At 41.6% G+C, this 20,626-nt stretch overlaps 2 long non-coding RNA genes across 4 annotated transcripts in view; one reads left to right on the top strand and one right to left on the bottom strand.

Moving 5' to 3' along the window:
- Positions 1-20,626, bottom strand: part of LOC119265769 — a 174,428-nt gene that overhangs the window by 38,462 nt on the left and 115,340 nt on the right. The gene's annotated exons all lie outside the window — the stretch shown is intronic.
- The window catches only part of LOC119265770, a 28,378-nt gene that overhangs the window by 2,570 nt on the left and 5,182 nt on the right, over positions 1-20,626 (top strand). The window contains exons 2-3 of one of the 3 annotated variants that reach the window (XR_005131727.1): positions 16,474-16,553; positions 16,871-17,679. This is a non-coding gene — a long non-coding RNA (uncharacterized LOC119265770). Of the gene's footprint in view, positions 1-16,467; positions 16,554-16,870; positions 17,680-20,626 lie in introns of those variants that run through there. The other 2 variants (XR_005131725.1, XR_005131726.1) reach the window with 2 other exon arrangements.

The following is a 20,626-nucleotide window of genomic DNA, read 5'->3' as shown; positions in this document are numbered from 1 at the left end:
TCTTCTGACAGCTCCCTTAGATTCCAAAATGTCCGATTAGGGATCAATAAAGTTAATCAGCTTACAGATGTGGGTAGAGCAGCCTAACTCTACATTCAAGTAAAAGTATTGCTACTTCTGTGAAATAATGATTGAAGTAAAGAAAGTACCAAGTACTGAAGTCCTGAGTGACTTACAGAACTGCAGTGGAGCATCTTAGTACATCTATCATCTATTAGCACAAGAAGTGAAGTATGTTAGGCTCTGGTCTTCTCTTTTTTAGATGTATGCTTGGTCTAAAATTAAACGATAAACGTTAGAGGAGTGACCACTCACAGTACAGTATGCAGTACAGACAAGAAAAAAGAATTAATAACTTTTTTGATTACAGATATACTTAAGAAGAAGCAAAAGAACTGAAAATACTCAGCAAAGAACAAATTTATCAAAGTGAACTAGTTAATCATGTTCATTTGCATCAAGCAAACAGAACTAGTTACTACCCACCTTTGTCTACCTGTCTATACTTGTTAAATAAAGGACGGTGCTTCATATCATGACATCATGTCCTGAAAAAAAGGAATGTTCTGTCACATATTTTTTGTTTTATCAAATTAAAGTTTTATTTGATGCCATCAAGAATTTCATGTGTATCTCAAGCTGGGTAAACATGTGCCTGCTACTAGACTGTTCTATAGCCTCTTGAAAAGGGTGAAGTAACAGCCAGAATATATAGATAATTAATTAATATTGTTCCGTGCGCTATCATTCCTGTCTCAGCTTACATAAGAAGTTTCTATTCTCCATGCAAGAACTATTTCAACACTTTTGTTTATAGATCTATATTCATAGTTTACATGAAATATGAATGTCACATTATTTTCAGTAATTAAACTAAGAAAGCTTCCTCCTTAGTCCAGGTGTAATGCTCTGCTGCTTAGGTGAAAATGACATATTTTCTCCAGTCAGCAATGTTTCCACCATAATTTGTGTTATTTCAAGTATCAAAAAACAATATTATAAATAAATATTATTAGTAACTATCATTAACTACCTCATCTATCACATGCAACATTAAAGTTTTACATTTTTCAGTGAAAGGAACCTGTCTTATGAGATGATGTGTCTCTGTCTGTAAACTGTGCATGTGCTGGATGGCAGGGCCTTCCTCTTGCTGTGGTATATATATTGTGCAGCTCTGGTAGAGGTGCACCTTTGATATCTGATGCCATGCAATTAAATTTGATCTGTATAGAACTTTTTATTCTTTTAAAGCAAAATAGTTTTTGATAGTCGGTACATTAATGCAGAATTGAATTGATGTGTGTGGTCAGATGTGTGTGTATTAAATATTTTACTGCTTCAAATAACAACAAGTAAGGAATTTATTACAATATACAGCAGGTGTATAATATACAGAAACAGATTAGGAGATCACACAGGGACTGGCAATCATGAGGCTAATTATTAAGTAACAATGTAACAAAGGTTGCCAAATTAATGAATACCTCCATTTGTGGGCATTGGAGAAACTCTGATGCGGATGTCATTTAACACTAAGCGGGGGTGGACCTGCATAGAAAAGTGTTTTATTTTTCCTCCATTACTACCTTTAATTCAACACTCTGGCCTTTTTTTTTGACAGTTCTCCATCTCAGCCTTGCTGATGAATGTGTTCATCCTTCCCCTTCCCTCTCTCTCTCTCTCCATCCCTCTCTCCAGAGCCCGTCTCTGTTTCAGGCTCGGCCCCTGCAGGACCCGGCCTCTCCCTCTCTCTCCCACATCTGGCCAGGCAGCTGGGGCTGGCCGGGGTTCAGCGCTGGGGGTGGGGGTGGCCGCTTGGAGCATGAGGGTGGGGGAAGCTATCCGTTGCAAAGCCCAGGGCACTGTAAAAAAGGGGTCGAACTCCGGAGGAAAATGGGGAAAAAAAGGTATTTGACACTTAAAAAAAAAAAAGCATGCGGCCAAAAGAGCACTGAAAGTTAAACTGAATCTCTCCAGTCTCTCTCAGTCTATCTATCAAAGTGTCTCACTGCACACTATTAAGGTGCATTAAGAAACGGGACTGTGAGAGAGAGCGAGAGAGCGAGAGAGAGCTGGAGAAACAGGGGAAGCGGGAGAGAGTGGTAAAGGCAACAATTCCAATATCCTATTTCCACATCTTAAATGCATTAATCAATCTAACCCAAGGGCTCCCTAAAAGCCAGCCAGAGGAAGAGAAAGAGAGAAAGAGAATGGGAAAGAAAAATACAGACAAGGAGAGGAGTAGGTTGGAACAACATACTTTTCGATTTGCCAAAATTCAATCTAGCCTGCTTTGTTTTTTTTGTTCCTCAGTCTCTGTCCACGTTTCCTTCGCCACCTGAACATTGCGGCAAGCCACTGATATCCACATACACATTTGTTTGGCAAGTGTTTTAGACTAAGGTGCCAGCAGGGGCACTGGCAGTAAGGTACGGGCGTGTCTCGTCACAGGATGTACACTTCTCGGCCTGTGCGTTCGACCTCTGTTTGGTGCCAGGAGGACCACAGAGAGGTCCTTTTTGTTTCAGACGAGAGTCATACGACCCTTTCTCTCTTTCTTTCTTTCCCTCTGTTCTGGTAGCAGACCCCTGTCGAAGTTCATGTGGGGACAACGTGTGCTCTCCGGCCGCTCTGGGTGCTGCAGTCTCCCAGTGGCCTGTACCTTTTCAATATGGAATATTCCTCTCCCAGGTTTACAATTTCCAACTTGCTTCACAGCAGCCTCAGCAGCAGGAAACCAGGGAGACCCAGGATGGAGGGAACAGATGAAGCTAAGAAGATTCATCATTCTATCCTGTGCATTATGCTATCAGTCGTATACTTTTCTGCAGTAATGGTTGATTTCTGAGCCTAGTTTGCATTACATACACTTATTGTATTGTAATGTATTGTCCTGTCATTTGTAAAATGCCCAGTTTCTACATTAATTTTCATTTGTCTCTGAGGTCCACTTACAATATTTTTGTAGTGTTATGTGCCAAAAACAGTCAGAATTTATTTTTACAGCACTTATAAGACTGACATATGTAAATCACCAGCAGCTCTTTGGCTGCTCCATTCAAAAAAGCAGTCCAGGCTGAAATGTACTGTTAAGTTCAGACTGAAATCCACAGCACCAATTTCTTTCAGATGTCTGGATACTTTGAAGGTTTCAGTGACACATTTGCTTCCTGATTGCCAAAAACAGCAAAGCGTTGAGTTCATTTCCCTGATATCTTCAGCACCGATAACTATAGACTGAAACTGCAGTAACAACACTCTTTATGTTCATATGTAAATTTGCTCATGTTTGAGACATCAAAACCATGATAAATTCAGTTGACTGTTTTGCTGTGTAGTGTCCATATATGGACTGTTTTGATTGAGGGCTGCCCAAAGTGTGGGCTGGATGTTTGATAAGACCTACCAAAAGCCCCTTATTCAGTGAGAGAAGAACATATAAGTTTGGTAACATTTTATTTGGAGTGGTCCTTGAGGATTAATAATAGACTCTCAGTAACATATCAGTGAAGTAACAGTAGAGAAGCTTCTGAATACACTGAAGTAAATATCTTATAGAGGTACTGTTGATACATCACTTATTTTAAGAAGATATTAAGTAATATGTTACTTACATTACACAAAACCTAACCTCATCCAACCTTACTGAAAACATAACCCTAACTCTGGCCCTAACCCTAACCCTAACATTAACCTCAACCCAAAACCTAAACCTAACTCTCATATGTTTTTGACATGTTACTGAAAGTCTGTTGAGTGTTTGTTTCATTTAAAAGGACCACTCAAAATAGTGTCAATAGAGTTGTTATTTTACTTTTCATTTTTCAAATCAGTTTTTATAACAGTGTATGTTGTAATGTTCTGAAATATATAAATATATATATGTGTGTTTTAAATCAATGATCCCACCACATAGTCGTCAATAACTGCAACACAGATGTAACAACACATACGCAGCTAACAGTTAATGATAGAAATGGTCAACGGTCATAATAGAGAGTGGCACATGGACAAGAAGAGATTAAGGGACCACTATCATTCACTCTTTACAGTTAATTTAAGGGCAAGCAAACTTCTTAATGATAGTGGTCCCTTCAAATTCACTCTTTACAGTGAATTTAAGGGCATGTAATCTTTATCATACACTATATTGCCAAAACGTATTCACTCACTTATCCAAATCATTGAATTTAAGTGTTTCAATCACTTCCATGGCCACAGTTGTATAAAACCAAGCCCCTAGGCCTGCAGACTGCTTCTACAAACATTAGTGAAAGAATGGGTCGCTCTCAGGAGCTTGGTGAATTCCAACATGGTACCAAGATAGGATGCCACCTGTACAACAAGTCCAGTCGTGAAATTTCCTCGCTACTAAATATTCCACAGTCAACTGTCAGTGGTATTATAGCAAAGTGGAAGCGATTGGGAACGACAGCAAGCAGCTGGCTAAGCAAGCCTTACATCACCAAGCATGGATTTGGATAGCTACTAAAAAATTTATAGTTAGCTACTTTGTAGCTACTTTCTCAAAATTTTAGCTAGCTGCAATTTAGCTACTTTTCCTGAAAGAGAAGTGGCTACTTTTTAACTACTTTTTGAAAAGTAGTATGCTACTTTTTAGCTACTTTCAAAGTGTGATGTTTGTGAATCTCCATCTGACTCACCAAACAACCCAACTGATAGTGTGAACAAGACACTGCATTTAATCGTGTGTCAGAAACACACAATTGAAAAGCTACAAATATACAATAACAGAATACAATACAATGACCAAAAAGTGTAAACAACAATCAAACTTACACACCCAAAGACATGATATCCAACAAAAATGAAGACTAAATGCAAAGTCAATCATTACAGGTTTCCTAATAAAAATCAACAAAAATAACTGAATATAAACCAGAGAATTTTGTGCAAAGCATTATCAACTGTTAAAATAAAACTGCTTCAATTTAAACATTTCAGAAAGATACACCAGTCAGGCATAACAATATGACCACCTCCTTGTTTCTACACTCATAGTCCATTTTATCAGCTCCACTTACTATATAGGTGCACTTGTAGTTCTACAGTTACAGACTGAAGTCCATCTGGTTTTCTGCATACTTTGTTAGTCCCTTTTTACTCCGTACTTCAGTGGTCAGGACCCCCATGGACCCCCAGAGCAGGTACTATTTGGATGGTGGATCATTCTCAGCACTGCAGTAACACTGACGTGGTGGTGTGTTAGTGGTTACAAACTAGTGGTTAGTGGTTAGTACCAACCAAAAATATCCAACCGACGGTGTCCTGTGACCAATGATGAAGGACTAAAGGATGATTAGTACTGTACAGCAAGAGATGTCATCTCTCTTTTAATGTCTACAGGGTGAACTGACAATGCAGGTGCATCTAACAGAGTGGACAGTGAGTGGACACAGTGTTTAAAAATGAGTGTGGAAACAAGAAGGTGCTCATAATGATATGTCTGATCAGTGTGTGTACAGACATGCACATTCAGAGTCTTTATTAAAGTTCAGCAACACTTTAGCCTCAAAATTCTCATCAGTGACTGTGGCTCTGCTTGGGGTGAGAATCAGGCGTGAATAATGTCTGCACAACTCGTTCGAATAGTCCCATTCCACTTTAATTTGCGCAGCAGGACAATCTGCCGCCTCAGGCACCATTTATGGTGGAACGAGACAATTCGAACGAGAAACTCGAGGATGAGAAGCAACTTCAACCTCAGAAAAAGTTGAACATTGAGAGATATTTTACAAGAAATTCGCAGAAACGTTTCCTGAGAAGCGAGAAAAGCACTGAAGGGCACTGAACTGAAGGTTAAAGCAGAGCAAAGTAAGTCTGCGTTTGCGTTCATATTTTCAACCTTTACTACAAGATCAGCTCATACTGAAATATTCTTACAGCCAAGATGGCAAAACGGACATAAAATGTCGTGCCTCCCAAGGTGGTTTCATTATTGCTGAAAGGACAAAGCGGTTCTTATTAACATTTCGTTTGCGACCCCTGAGTTAAGCCTGCTAGTAAGGGGTGATCAGCGCAAGAGTGAGCGCAAGGCCCGTTTGCTCGAGCTGACCGCTGCTCAGTCAGGATTGCATAACCGCCACAGGCCCAGTAAACAACCGCACTTTGCGCTCAGGTTTTGCTCAGGTTGACTTGCAGCGAAAATTTTCGCTATACCTACACAAAAAGCTACTAGCTACATTTCATAAAACTGTAGCGGCTACAGCTACTAGCTACTTATATTTGTAGCTAACTACAAAAAGTAGCATGCTACTTCGCTGCCTGCCTATCCCTGACCAAGCGCAATGCAAAGCGTCAAATGCAGTGGTGTAAAGCGCTGCCACTGGACACCAGAGCAGTGGAGACGTGCTCTGGAGTGACGAATCATGCCTCTCCTGCAATCTGATGGACGAGTCTGGGTTTGGTGGTTGCCAGGAAAACAGTACTTGTCTGACTGCACTGAGCCAAGTGTGAAGTTTGGCAGAGGGGGGATTATGGTGTGGGGTTTTTTTTCAGGACCTGGGCTCGTCCCCTTGGTTCCAGTGAAAAGAACTCTTAATGCTTCAGCAGACTGAGAGATTTTGGACAATTTCATCCTCCTAACTTTGTGGGAACAGTTTGGTGATGGCAGATGAGTTAATACTTTTGGACATATAATGTATGTAAAAAAACTATTGTGGTATTTAAAGAACATTCATTGACAGTACGAAAGCAGACATGCCTTAAAATTTTCCATGTATACTGACAACTTTGGCCTTCCAAGACAGAAAGTTTGAGTATCTATGGTCTGTACTATACTAGGTGTCATTCTGATCACTCATACTGTAAGTCTGCATCAAGGCCTTCGAAGAGTGTGGTTTGTTATACTGTAAGGCTGAGCATGGATGAGATGACAGAGTTTTTCTAGATTTGATTTGACTTGAGGAGGAGAGGAGGTTACAGGGTGAGATTGAGGGGAAGTGGGAGAGGGGAAGACAGCCAGTCAGAGGCGAGGGGTGTGGGAGAGGGGAGAGAGAGGGAGAGCAAGAGTGAGCGGGTGAGTGTGTGTGTGGTGTTAGGGAAGGTGAACCCTGGCTCCTCTCGGCACAGGAAGCCCCTGATTAGTGCTAACGAGAAGAGCAGGCCGTATTAATGCAGCCACACACCTCCCACCCTCTGCCATCTGCAACAGCACCGCTCATTGCCAGACAGCAGGAACACACACACACACACACACACACACACACACACACACACACACATCGACCAATAAGATGTAGAAGAACACACACTTATATAGCACACAAGCACAAAATAGAAACCCAGCATACCACACACATACACCAAAAGATGGATGCAACTATTCACACTTCATACCAAACATAAATACTAGTAATTAAGTAATCTAGTGATTATTTTGATGTTTAATCGTGTAATGTTTCGTCACCTTTTAAGACTGGCTATACATGGTGTAACTTTCATGCAACTAGTTGCATGTTGTGAGTTGCCTGCAACATAATTGCAACTTGACAGTTACACAAAGAACTCATAGATTCTCGAAGTTCTCAAAAACACAACTTATTCCTCTAGTTAGCCAAATTAGCAGATCATATTTTTGACACATCATATTTTTTCTCATTATAAAGTCACGCAACTTACATATTTACTTTTTTATCACCTACATATTTTTTTAGTTGCTGTTCCTTCCTATATACCTCTATTTTACATATATATTTATCAATTTCTGGTTCTTTACCGTATATTTTTGTTTGCATTTATTTGTATTTTGCATGTCAAATCCTTGAAATTTAAGTATGTTGAAATAGTCATTATTATTGTACTCACTCATCCTGCCTTAGAAGCACAACAGGCTCAGCAGGGAACATATGTCAGTCTTTCCTTCTGTAATCATTTTCATTCTTTAGATGCCAAATGAATCTGAGCTGTGTACAATTAGAGGGCATCAAAAGAGGAGAAAAAAAAATCTAGCAACATAAGTCATGAGATCAGCATACTCAATAAGAATAAAGGCTGGCACAAGCAGCCGTTAAACAGCTGTTAGCACAGCTGGCTTGATAAAGCAGCTGGTTTCAGAAATGTAACCTTTGAGAAACTCATGTTTTGCTGTCATGGCTCAGAAAAATTGACCAAATGAAAAAACGTTGAATCAGTTTGTGAGGTTCCTTTTTCTATAACAGGCCTTGTAACTTCCTCAAATGTTGAATATAAAAATATCTAAAAGTAAGAATTTGAAATAAAGAACAAGAATATAAAATAAACTGATAACATCTAATGAGTCATTCCTTAATGATTAATGTGACCGCCTACCAGGCTCTAAGTCACTGTCCTACCTATGTAGGTTCCACACTTAGCCTAAGAGCTCTCCCTAGGTACAATGTTGTGAGCCTACCTATTTCTTTGAAAGAATGAATGAAGGGATATTAAGCGATAATCAACATTTACACAAAGGTTTGGCTTATTCACAGAGGCTGAGAAGTAAAATGCCTCTGTAAATGGACACAAATTGGTATAAAACACTGAAATGTCTTGCCAAATTGATGCTGTTACAATGCATACAATCCTACAGTGCCCCAGTCAAATTGCATGCTTTGTTAACACGTCCTCTACAGAGAATACAATTCTGCACATTTTAATGTGCAAAGTACTATTTATTTGCTGAATTTAACATACTGGGAAAAAAAACATAAAATGTGGCCTATGCAAAGTATATGGTAGTTTTTAAAAATATTTTTCCCACAACATATTAGGAGTGTGTTAACCTGGTTTCACTTAGAAAATCAATAAAACATCATTTTATATGTTCAAACTTTGCATACAACTGTATATGCGTATATTACAACTGAGCAAGAATTATGCCCACCAACCAATATTCTTTCACTTGCTATTGCACATGAACATGACAAGGTGTTCATGCTTTGAACTTACTTCCATATCGATGTAAGTATCCTGTCAGACTCCTCTATTCAGCACTGTAAGTCTAAAGCAACCTGAATGATGGTAGCAGCCCCTTTTTGAGAATATTCAAATTGATGGCTTTGTAATGGTCTATGGATGCATTTTTAAATTAAGTATTTATAACTGAGTAATCTTGATTGTCCTAAACATAAGTTCCGATACATAAATGGCTCTTACTTCACACCTTCCATACACACACACACACACACACACACACAAACACACACAAACACACACACTACACGGTCTGAGTGCCAAACGCACTAAGCCATCAGCTCTGAGGCCACATGTGGCGGAGCCTCCTGCAGATGAGGTGCTGAATATGATTTGCATTGCGAGTGGCCGGATGGGGATCAAAGTGGGGTGAGTATGTGAGGAGATGGTGCGATGGAAAGTCAAGGATGGAGAAAAGGTCTGTAGGACAACGCGCACACACGCACACACTATTAACAGCTCCTGCAGATGGAGAAGCAGGGCGTTCTCACACAGTGAGACATGGATACCCTCTCACATTCTCTTCTCTTTCCCACCCACACATTAACATGTGTTTCACATTCAAACAGGCCATGTGGAAAGCTCCAGCCACCCCTTAACTCACTGTACCCCTGGGCTCACCATGGCCAGCCCTCCATCCACACACACACACACACACACACACACACACGCACACACACACACACCGGTTTGTTTTTATCCAATGTCAGGACGAGGGGTAATGCATACAGTATGGAGAGGATGAGAATTTGTTTATCAGGGCATTAATCATTTATCTCTTTGAAAAAAAATAAACAGCAATATAAGAATAAATACAAATAAACCACAAAATATTCTGATTTGATGTTAGTGAATTAGCTAGCATAACCATTTCCACACATCTCCTTGAGGAATCTCAGTAATTGCAGTTACCATCCACTACATGCTCAGCTAATCAAGCCTTCGTTAAATGAAATCAAGTGTGCTGCTGATGGAATTTAACAAATCAATCATACAATGACTTTAGTGCACTGAAAAGCCAGGAGCCAAACCTGTGTTCTTCTAATTGTGATCTTAAACTAACATATTGACTTTTAAAGTCTAATTTAAAATCTTGCTTTGTTTTCCTGAGTTTGTTCTCAAGTTATTGCTATTTAAGTGGTAAAAAAAGCTCACTTAGTGCTAAGATAAATAACTAGATCAATAAACAGCTTTTACAAAGTAGTGTATGTCCTGTATGTATTATAAAACCCCAATTCCAATGAAGTTGGGACGTTGTGTAAAACATATACAAAAACAGAATACGATGATTTGCAAATCCAGTTCAACCTATATTCAACTGAATACACTACAAAGACAAGATATTTAATGTTCAAACGGATAAACTTTATTGTTTTTTGCAAATATTCACTCCTTTTGAATTTGATGCCTGCAACACATTTCAAAGAAGTTGGGACAGGGGCAACAGAAGACTGGGAAAGTTGAGGAATGCTCAAAAAACACCTGCTTGGAACATTCAACAGGTGAACAGGTTAATTGGAAACAGGTGAGTGTCATGATGGGGTATAAAGGGAGCATCCCTAAAAGGCTCAGTCATTCACAAACAAGGATGGGGCGAGGTTCATCACTTTGTGAACAACATTTTGCATGAGCAAATAGTCCAACAGTTTAAGAACAACGTTTCTCAATGTGCAATTGCAAGGAATTTAGGGATTTCATCATCTACAGTCCATAATATCATCAAAAGATTCAGAGAATCTGGAGTAATCTCTGCAAGTAAGCGGCAAGGCAGAAAACCGACATTGAATGCCCGTGACCTTCAATCCCTCAGGCGGCACTGCATTCTGTAACGGATATTACCACATGGGCTCAGGAACACTTCAGAAAACCATTGTCAGTGAACACAGTTCGTCACTCCATCTACAAGTGCAGGTTAAAACTCTGCCATGCAAAGTGAAAGCCACATATCAACACCACCCAGAAACGCCGCCGGCTTCTCTGGGCCTGAGCTCATCTGAGATGGACTGACGCAAAGTGGAAAAGTGTCCTGTGGTCTGACGAGCCAACATTTCAAATTGTTTTTGGAAATCATGGACGTCGTGTCCTCCGGACCAAAGAGGGAAAGGACTGTCCGGATTGTTATCAGCGCAAAGTTCAAAAGCCAGCATCTCTGATGGTATGAGGGTGTGTTAGTGCCCATGGCAGGGGTAACTTGCACATCTGTGAAGGCACCATTAATGCTGAAAAGTACATACAGGTTTTGGAGCAACATATGCTGCCATCCAAGCAGCGTCTTTTTCAGGGATGTCCCTGCTTATTTCAGCAAGACGATGCCAAGCCATATTCTGCACATTTTACAACAGCGTGGCGTCGTAGTAAAAGAGTGCGGGTACTAGACTGGCCTGCCTGCAGTCCAGACCTGTCTCCCACTGAAAATGTGTGGCGCATTATGAAACACAAAATATGTCAACGGAGACCCCGGACTGCTGAGCAACTGAAGTTGTATTAATAAGTCTGTATTTGTAAACTGTTATGTAGATATAAAAAGTGCTGTCTAAACCTAATCCTAAACACAACCCTAATCCTAAACTCAATCTCAGCAACAAAAAAGAAATTCTTATGCCTTTTCAGTTTTAAATGAGGAAATGTGTGCCTTTACAATATATTATAGATCCTGACATTGTAGGTTCACCCAGTTTTTCTCTGCTTAAGATGTGCTTCTCCCAAAAATGTATGAAAACACACATGCACACACTCTCACACACACTGTGTGACACACACAGCTCTCTTGTAAATGATGGCCTCGATGAGGGGATGAGGTGATCTTAAATGAACTGTCCCAGGAAAACACTGTCCAGTCGGACTTTTCCCTTAGCGCTCATATGCTTGGCACAAACAAATGGTATAAAATAGAGAACTCATGAAGCTGTGAGGAACATGGACTGTGTGAATAGTATGAGCCACAATGCAGATCAGACTGTTTGGTGATCAACTTAGTTTAGATCAGTTTGAAGTTACAATTTGACACTTCAGAAGACTTCTTCACTCAAAAAAAAAATACTGTGTATATTGTGTGTTTGATTCACTTATGCTACATATTTCCATGGCATCAGAATAGAGTGGGCATGTACAGACTTTGTTACTTTTATTTTTATTTTTTACCTGGAATTGACTTTTCTGGGATTCCATTCACTTAAATCGACAGTCATCGATTTCCCACAAATAAAACTGATTTGTTTGGTACATGTGTGATATTTTTACTAATCCATTCATGTTAATAAATAAATGTAATTACTTTTTCAAGCATCATATTTGTGATCCGCATGATAGTTTTGGCACAAGTTTTATGCCGGATGCCCTTCCTGACGCAACCCTCACCATTTTTCTGGGCTTGGGTCCGGCACCAGAAGTACACAAAGTACACCCCTAATGGCTGGTTTTGATGTAAAAGTAGAGGAGGCAGTGGATAGGGCAAGATGGAGGCAGATGATCCGCTGTGGCGACCCCTAAAGGGAGCAGCCGAAAGAAGAAGAAGACTTTTTCAAGCATTAAGTAAAACAAAAGCAATGGTGCACATATTTGAGTATATTACATATTTTACAAAGCCATTCAGAGTTTTTTTGATGTGAAATTGATGTGAAAATGTGAAATTTACTGACTCAGGGAACCAGGACCTGTGCTGTCTAAAACACAAATACAGCCATATTATTTACTATCTGAAATGACCAGTGAAACTACGTTTGGGCACAAAAAATGTGCCAATCACAAAATATAATTTTACTATCAGTAAAATTCTCACTGATGATTTTGGCCTGGTCAGAGTTCAGGTTTAAACCCCATAGAGGGTCTCACATTAAACACAAACTAGCTCAGCAATGTTTTTCAACTGTTTAAAGCCATCAATGCTGAGTGTATCAATATTGACTCTTCTTTCTGTAAAAAGCTTGTCTACAAATTTACACACACTTAATGCTTAATGTTTTCGGTTCCCTATAGAACTTTTCACTGGAGAACTGCTTTCGTAAATTAGATGTGTGAGTATGAGGAATCTTTAAGAACCTTTAGGTTTTAAGAACCTTCACATAATGTGAAGAAAAAAAATGGTTAAGAACTTTTATTTGCAAGTTCGTTATATATTTTGAACGTTTAGCGTTTAAAGTTTAAGAGTTCATCTCTAACCTGTATAATTATCTCAGAACTAGTGTAAAACAATGTCTTGGACATTAGACACGTTTCTCTAGAGCAGATAATTTCATATCAAATGACTCCAGATGACTTTATTTACATTTAAACAGAAATGGTGGAATTCCTACTTAACTCAAACAAATTATCCCCGCAATGATTAGGCAGCATGAACTGAAACATTTGACATATTCAAATTATTTATTACCCTCCCATCGACCCACCACCGATGGGAGGGGCAGTAGTAGGGGTTCGGTGCATTGTGGATCGGGCAGTGTCCGAAGGCATGGGCCTTGGTGTTCTGATCCTCGGTTGCTGAAACTGGCTTTTGGAACTTGGAACGTTACCTCACTGGCGGGGAAGGAGCCTGAGTTGGTGCGCGAGGTTGAGAGATACCGGCTAGATATAGTCTGGCTCACCTCAACACATAGCTTGGGCTCTGGGTCCAATCTCCTTGAGAGGGGCTGGACTTTTTTCTTTTCTGGAGTTGCCCATGGTGAGAGGCGGCGGGCAGGTGTGGGCTTTCTCATAGCCCCTCGACTCGGCACCTGTATGTTGGGGTTTTCCCCGGTGGACGAGAGGGTAGCTTCCCTACGCCTTCGGGTTGGGGAACGGGTCCTGACTGTTGTCTGTGCTTATGCACCGAACAGCAGTTCAGAGTACCCAGCCTTCCTAGAGTCCTTGGGAGGGGTGCTTGAAAGTGCTCCTCCTCGAGACTCGATTGTCCTACTGGGGGACTTCAACGCTCATGTGGGCAACAACAGTAAGACCTGGAGGGGTGTGATTGGGAGGAATGGCCTCTCTGATCTGAACCCGAGTGGTGTTCAGTTTTTGGACTTCTGTGCAAACGACAGTTTGTCAATAACGAACACCATGTTTGAACACAAGGATGTCCATAAGTGCACATGGCACCAGGACACCCTAGCCCGCAGTTCAATGATTGACTTTGTAGTCGTGTCATCAGACTTGCGGCCATGTTTATTGGACACTTGGGTAAAGAGAGGAGCTGAGCTGTCAACTGATCACCACCTGGTGGTGAGTTGGATCAGGTGGTGGGGGAAGATCCCGGTCAGACCAGGCAAACCCAAACGTATAGTGAGGGTTTGCTGGGAACGTCTGGCAGAAGAACCTGTCAGATTGATCTTCAACTCACACCTCCGTCAGAACTTTGACCAGATATCGGGGGAGGTGAGGGAAATTGACTCAGAATGGGCCATGTTCCGCTCCTCCATTGTTGAAGCGGCTGACTGTAGCTGTGGGCGCAAGGTAGTTGGTGCCTGTCGGGGCGGTAATCCTCGAACCCAGTGGTGGACACCCCAGGTGAGAGATGCCGTCAAGCTGAAGAAGGAGTCCTACCGGGCATGGTTGGCCTGTAGGACACCAGAGGCAGCTGGCAGGTATCGACAGGCCAAGCGATCTGCGGCTTCAGTCGTTGCCAAGGCAAAAACCCGGGTGTGGGAAGAGTTCGGTGAGGCCTTGGAAAGTGACTTTAAGTCGGCTCCGAAAAGATTCTGGCAAACCGTCAGGCGACTCAGAAGAGGAAAGCAGTGTGCCACTAGCACTGTATATAGTGGAGATGATGTGCTGCTGACTTCGACTGAAGACGTCATTGGGCGGTGGAAGGAATACTTTGAGGACCTTCTCAATCCCACCGACACGTTCTCCAGTGAGGAGGCAGAGTCTGGGGACACGGGAATAGGCTTGTCCATTACTGAGGCCGAAGTCGCTAAGGTAGTTAAAAAGCTCCTTAGCGGCAGGGCTCCAGGGGTGGATGAGATCCGTCCCGAGTTCCTCAAGGCTCTGGATGTTGTGGGGCTGTCTTGGCTGACACGCCTTTTCAACATTGCGTGGACATCGGGGGTGGTGCCACTGGATTGGCAGACTGGGGTGGTGGTGCCTCTTTTTAAAAAGGAGGACCGGAGGGTGTGTTCCAACTACAGGGGAATCACACTCTTCAGCCTCCCTGGTAAGGTCTATGCAGGGGTACTGGAGAAGAGAGTCCGGCTTATAGTCGAACCTCAGATTCAGGAGGAGCAGTGCGGGTTCCGCCCTGGTCGTGGTCAGAGCTGCCCTTTGTCACCGATTCTATTCATAATTTTTATGGATAGAATTTCTAGGCGCAGTCAGGGGATGGAGGGTGTCCGGTTTGGTGACCTCAGGGTCACATCGCTGCTGTTTGCAGATGATGTGGTCCTATTGGGGACATCAGGCCGTGAACTTCAGCTTTCACTAGATCGGTTTGCAGCTGAGTGTGAAGCGGCCGGGATGAGGATCAGTACCTCCAAATCCGAGGCCATGGTCCTCACGCGGGAAAGGGTGGAGAGCCCTCTCTGGGTCGGGGATGAGCTCTTGCCTCAAGTGGAGGAGTTTAAGTATCTCGGGGTCTTGTTCACGAGTGATGGGAGATTGACAGGCGGATTGGTGCTGGGTCAGCAGTGATGCGGGCTCTTTACCGGTCTGTTGTGGTAAAGAAAGAGCTGAGCCATAAGGCAAGGCTCTCGATTTACCGGTCGATCTACGTTCCCACCCTCACCTATGGTCATGAGCTTTGGGTAATGACCGAAAGAACGAGATCGCGAATACAAGCGGCCGAAATGAGTTTCCTCCGCAGGGTGGCTGGACTCTCCCTTAGAGATAGGGTGAGAAGTTCGGTCATCCGGGAGGGACTCAAAGTAGAGCCGCTGCTTCTCCACGTCGAGAGGAGCCAGTTGAGGTGGTTCGGGCATCTTGTTAGGATGCCTCCTGGACGCCTCCCTTGGGAGGTGTCACAGGCAAGTCCACCAGGGAGGAGACCCCGGGGAAGACCCAGGACACGCTGGCGTGACTATATCGCCCAGCTGGCCTGGGAGCGCCTCGGAATCCCTCCCAGGGAGCTAGTGGAAGTGGCTGGGGAAAGGGAGGTCTGGGCCTCATTGCTCAGGATGCTGCCCCCGCGACCCAAACCCCGGAGAAGCGGAAGATGATGGATGGATGGATGGATGGAAATTATTTATTATGAGTAAACACTGCCCACTCATACATATTCTGAGGCAGGAAGGCATCCAATCATGTTTGTATCCTTCACTGCCTTACATATTGTGTAATCTTGTGTGTCAGCATCATTGTGGTTAGGAACAAATAACAGATAACACCATCACTAACACAGTGGAGGAGAGAGAAAGGCATTTTTTTCCTATCCAAATAAATGAGGACCAGTGATTCCATAGAACCATTTTTGGTAATGTCAATATGAAATGTCTGACACATTTGAAATGTTTTGCTGGCCTCTATAAGGAAAATACTTTTTTGGGTTAATTGTGTGTGCTTGTGTGTGTGTGTGTGTGTGTGTGTGTGTGTGTGTGTGTGTGTGAGGCCCAGAGGGAGGCAGACAGAGAGGTTGAGCTGTGAGCACTCTGACAGGAGACGGGAAGAGGAAACACATGGCACAGAGAGCAGAGGTGAGTCTATCTCTAATAACGTCTCTTACACACACAAACACACACACACACACACACACACACACACACACACACACACACACACACACACACACACACACACACACTGGAGGCTATAAGAGGCTATAAGGGGATCCTCTCTCACTCTGGTTTACCCAGCTGGAAGACTGTGAGACCCAGACAGTACTGATGTCACCCCCCCCCGCCATCCAACACACACACACACACACACACACACACACACACACACACACACACACACACACACACACATATTTGGAACTCAATAACTCCCTCACTTCCTGTCCTCGGATCAGTGATGATGTCACAGGCCAGCTGGGGATGTCACGTCCACTCGGCCAGCCCCCAACTCCCAACTCTCTCTCTCTCTCTCTCTCTCTCTCTCAAAATCTCTCATCCCTGCTTCAATCACTTCAATTCCTCTGAGACCCCGGACAGTCACTGAGGCACGTATCACAAACACGAACACACACACACTTAGATGTACAAAGTAACCCTGAACTCATGCACCCACCCTCAATGCACAAATACAAATATTCAAATGCGCTCATACTCCCCACACAAATAAACACACATGCATGAATTCAGGTCAGATATTCAGTGAAAATAGCCAAACATTCACTAGTGTACTAGTGTACTAGAGCGTGGTTAAAATAAATCATTCATGACAGCTCCAGCTTTCTATATACATCACATACATCAGATTCTGGTTTATTCCATGGTTTATTGAATGGAGCATGTTTGGCACTAAAATATAAATGGGTCTATGGATCTCTATGATAATGTATGGACTACAGCTGTCACTACAGACTATGATTAGTATCAACATATGATTATGATTATTAAGAAGCCAAACAATACAACTAGACTTAACTGCACTGGTTAACTCCATTGGTATTGTTTGAAAGGCTATGTAGTCTGCACTGGACTGCAAGGCCTTTCAAAAATTCCAGAATACGTTATTGGAAAATGACATTTTTCTCCAAATTTTAGGGCATCGTTTCTGTTTATCTACTTTTATCATAGTGGGAACAAATAAAACAGACAGTATAACATGTGCAATAACCTTCGCACAGGTATTCACAAAGTATTTTCTGTTTTTTTTTTCAATGTCCCATGTTCAGCAAATAAACAGTAACTATGCATTAAAATGTGAAGAAACCTGTTCTCTGTAGGATGTGAAACAGAACATGTTTATAATATACTATTGTTAAAAAGTTTGGAATAACTTGTCATATTCTATAATTACTTATACAATATAGATTGAAATACTACAATATGTTTTATGGGAATAGCAAGGAGTTGTTAAATGATAAATAATATACCTTGATGAGTTTTCTGCCTAATTTAAATGAGTTGAAACCTATGAACTTGTAGGTTCGTGAAAAAAGTGATTCCAAAGGTCTGTATGGTGATTTCAAACATTTGAATAGTGCAGTTTCTACAACACTGTAACTAAAAAACCAGGCTGCAGTCTAGGTGGGCTGCATTTCTTGACTGCTGCATGATTGAAGGTTGTTCCAATCAGAAGGATCCTTCAAATACAGCCAAGAATTCCAGCCTACATTCTGACAATTTTTGAGGACATAATTTTGTGTGGACACATCTGACCTGCAAAAAATGTAAGACGAATGGCAGCAGATGAAGCCGCTGCACCTGCAGGATTTGTGTTCAGATGTAAGATGTTTATACAAGATGCATTTCAGATGCTAGTAGACGTTGAGATTAGTTTAGTTAATGTGCCAGCTTTCTAAAATGTGGACCATCAGAATTCAGTTTGTATTTGTAAGAAGGGCTAGCTATGTATGCTATGTAAATGTTAAAAAGGTCAGTTGTGCACCTTTCTCAGCTGCAGTCTAGCTTCTGCAATACAGCTTGTGTGGCAAAAATGTATATAAATGAATGTGAGACCACAAAGAGAAATAAAAATATGCATTACAGACATGGTAACTGCCAAATAATCATGCTCAAATGATTGTGAAGGTGCATTATTATTTGATTATTTTATAATAGAGTAATCATGGCAGCCCTTGTATGGACACTGCTTTAATTCCACTTGTAGGGAAGACATATGTTTGACTGACAAGGAACCACTTGTGGTGACTGTGAAAGCCTACAGACTAAAGTTGACTAATGAAATATAAGGTCGCCAACTTCCAGATAATTACATCTCCCTCTTTCTCCTTCGCTTTCACTCGAACTTTATTGGACCTGACACATTTGCTCTGCTCATTAAGGCTGAGTGGCAGTGAATTCCCCACAGCTGCATGGGACACTTCTGCAGCCCCTTTCTCTTTCCTTCTGTCTGTCTGTCTCTCTCTCACTCTCTCCCCTCCCTCTCTCTCTCCCTCTCTCCTCCCTCTATCTTTCTCCCTCTTTCTCTCTCTCTCTCTCTCTCTCTCTCTCTCTCTCTCTATCTCTCCCTCTCTCTCTCTCTATCTCTCTCTCTCCCCCTCTCCCCCTCTCTCTCTATCTCTCTCTCCCTCTCTCTCTCTCTGCCCCCCTCTCTATCTATCTCGCTCTCTCCCCCCCCTCTCTTTCTTTCCCTCTCTCTCTACACATTTCCATAAGAGGTGAGTGAATGTTCATGCTAGACTTCCAACGGAGAGGCAGGTGGGGGTCTCTGTATAAGCCACCTATGGAGAATTCATACAGCTGATTTGATGGTGGATTATTTATGGGGTTCTTAAAAAAAGGCATGAAGTACACCTGGACCCAGCAGTGTTGGGGGAGGATGTAGATTCTGTAGGATGGAGTTCAGAAGCCCCATTGCATTTGTTTTCATACAGCAGGATCCGTTTGGTTTATCTGTCAGAATTGTCCGTTTCAGGGGGAGCGCCATTTTTTATTGATCTTTATTGAACTGAGGAAAGTGTTTAACCTGTGGTGGGGTGAACGTGGTAGCGTGGTTATATTGGTACACTAAAGATAGATATCTCTCTCCCGCCCACTATCGGTCCCTCGTTTTCTCCTTTTCTCCGCTCTGCTGCCTAGCCAAACCACCACTGCACACACTCCATCTGCCAGAACAGCCACTGTGACTCACCCAATCGCACACTTATCCACTTCTACAAGCTCATCTTGCTGCAGCACTCAGCCAGTTGTCTGGTGTTGGTGCACTCACTCGTTAGAGTCAGCTTCAGTCCTCAACTTATGTCACAACAATACAAATCATGTTTAAAACGTATTATGCAATAAAACTCTTTGCAGGAGTTATGCATTACTAATGTTCTGCACTTTAAGCCCATAAGAGTCTGGTGTTATTAATATAATTTTCTAGTGTTATCACTGTGCTTTAGCAATACAAATGAATTGTTATTACATAATAGTTGATAAGTAGTTAAATATAATAATGACTAATGAAATATAATGAATTACAAAACTATATAATGAAATATAGTTTAATTCTATATCAACAAGTTCAGGTCTGTGATGTCAAACAATGGCAAAAACAGGACAAAAATGTAAAAAATAGTTTATTGAAAAACAAGACTGTATGCACAACACTAATATTTCATCATATCAAATTTTTATACATAGCATAATTCATTGTAGAACAATACAATTTTGACCAAATTCCCCTGTTTGTTTCAATAAGAAATAATTAATAGAAGCGTTTCACAGAGTGTATGAAGTGGGGACCTAGAGGGGAAAATCATGGTGTTTTAAGTATAATCAGATGTTTAAAATGGTCTGTTTTAAATGTTCTGCTGTTTGTTTGTTTATACTAATTAAATTGTTGTTTAATGGTATAAGGTATCACTGAAAAAAATACATTTTGGTAAAACTTACAGAATATGCAGTCCTTCAAATCAACAACCCTTGAGTCATGTGTAAGTATTTGACTAATACACTCTCATGAGCAGTGTATGTGTTAATTCTGAAGTTAATAGCAACAGTATGTTCCAAAGCCAGAAACCCTATTTCAACAGTTATTTAGTGAACTCAGTCAGAATTAGTGAGTTGTTTGAAACAGCTGTCCCTTGGTTTTGTACACGCAATTCCCTTTTGCCTTTAAAATCATTTATTATTTCCAGGCCTTCATTTCATTC

This window comes from Pygocentrus nattereri, chromosome 17, assembly GCF_015220715.1.
Source record: "Pygocentrus nattereri isolate fPygNat1 chromosome 17, fPygNat1.pri, whole genome shotgun sequence".
Lineage (NCBI taxonomy): Eukaryota > Metazoa > Chordata > Actinopteri > Characiformes > Serrasalmidae > Pygocentrus > Pygocentrus nattereri.
Note: the sequence above shows the minus strand (reverse complement) of the source record. Positions and strands in the feature narration are given on the sequence as shown.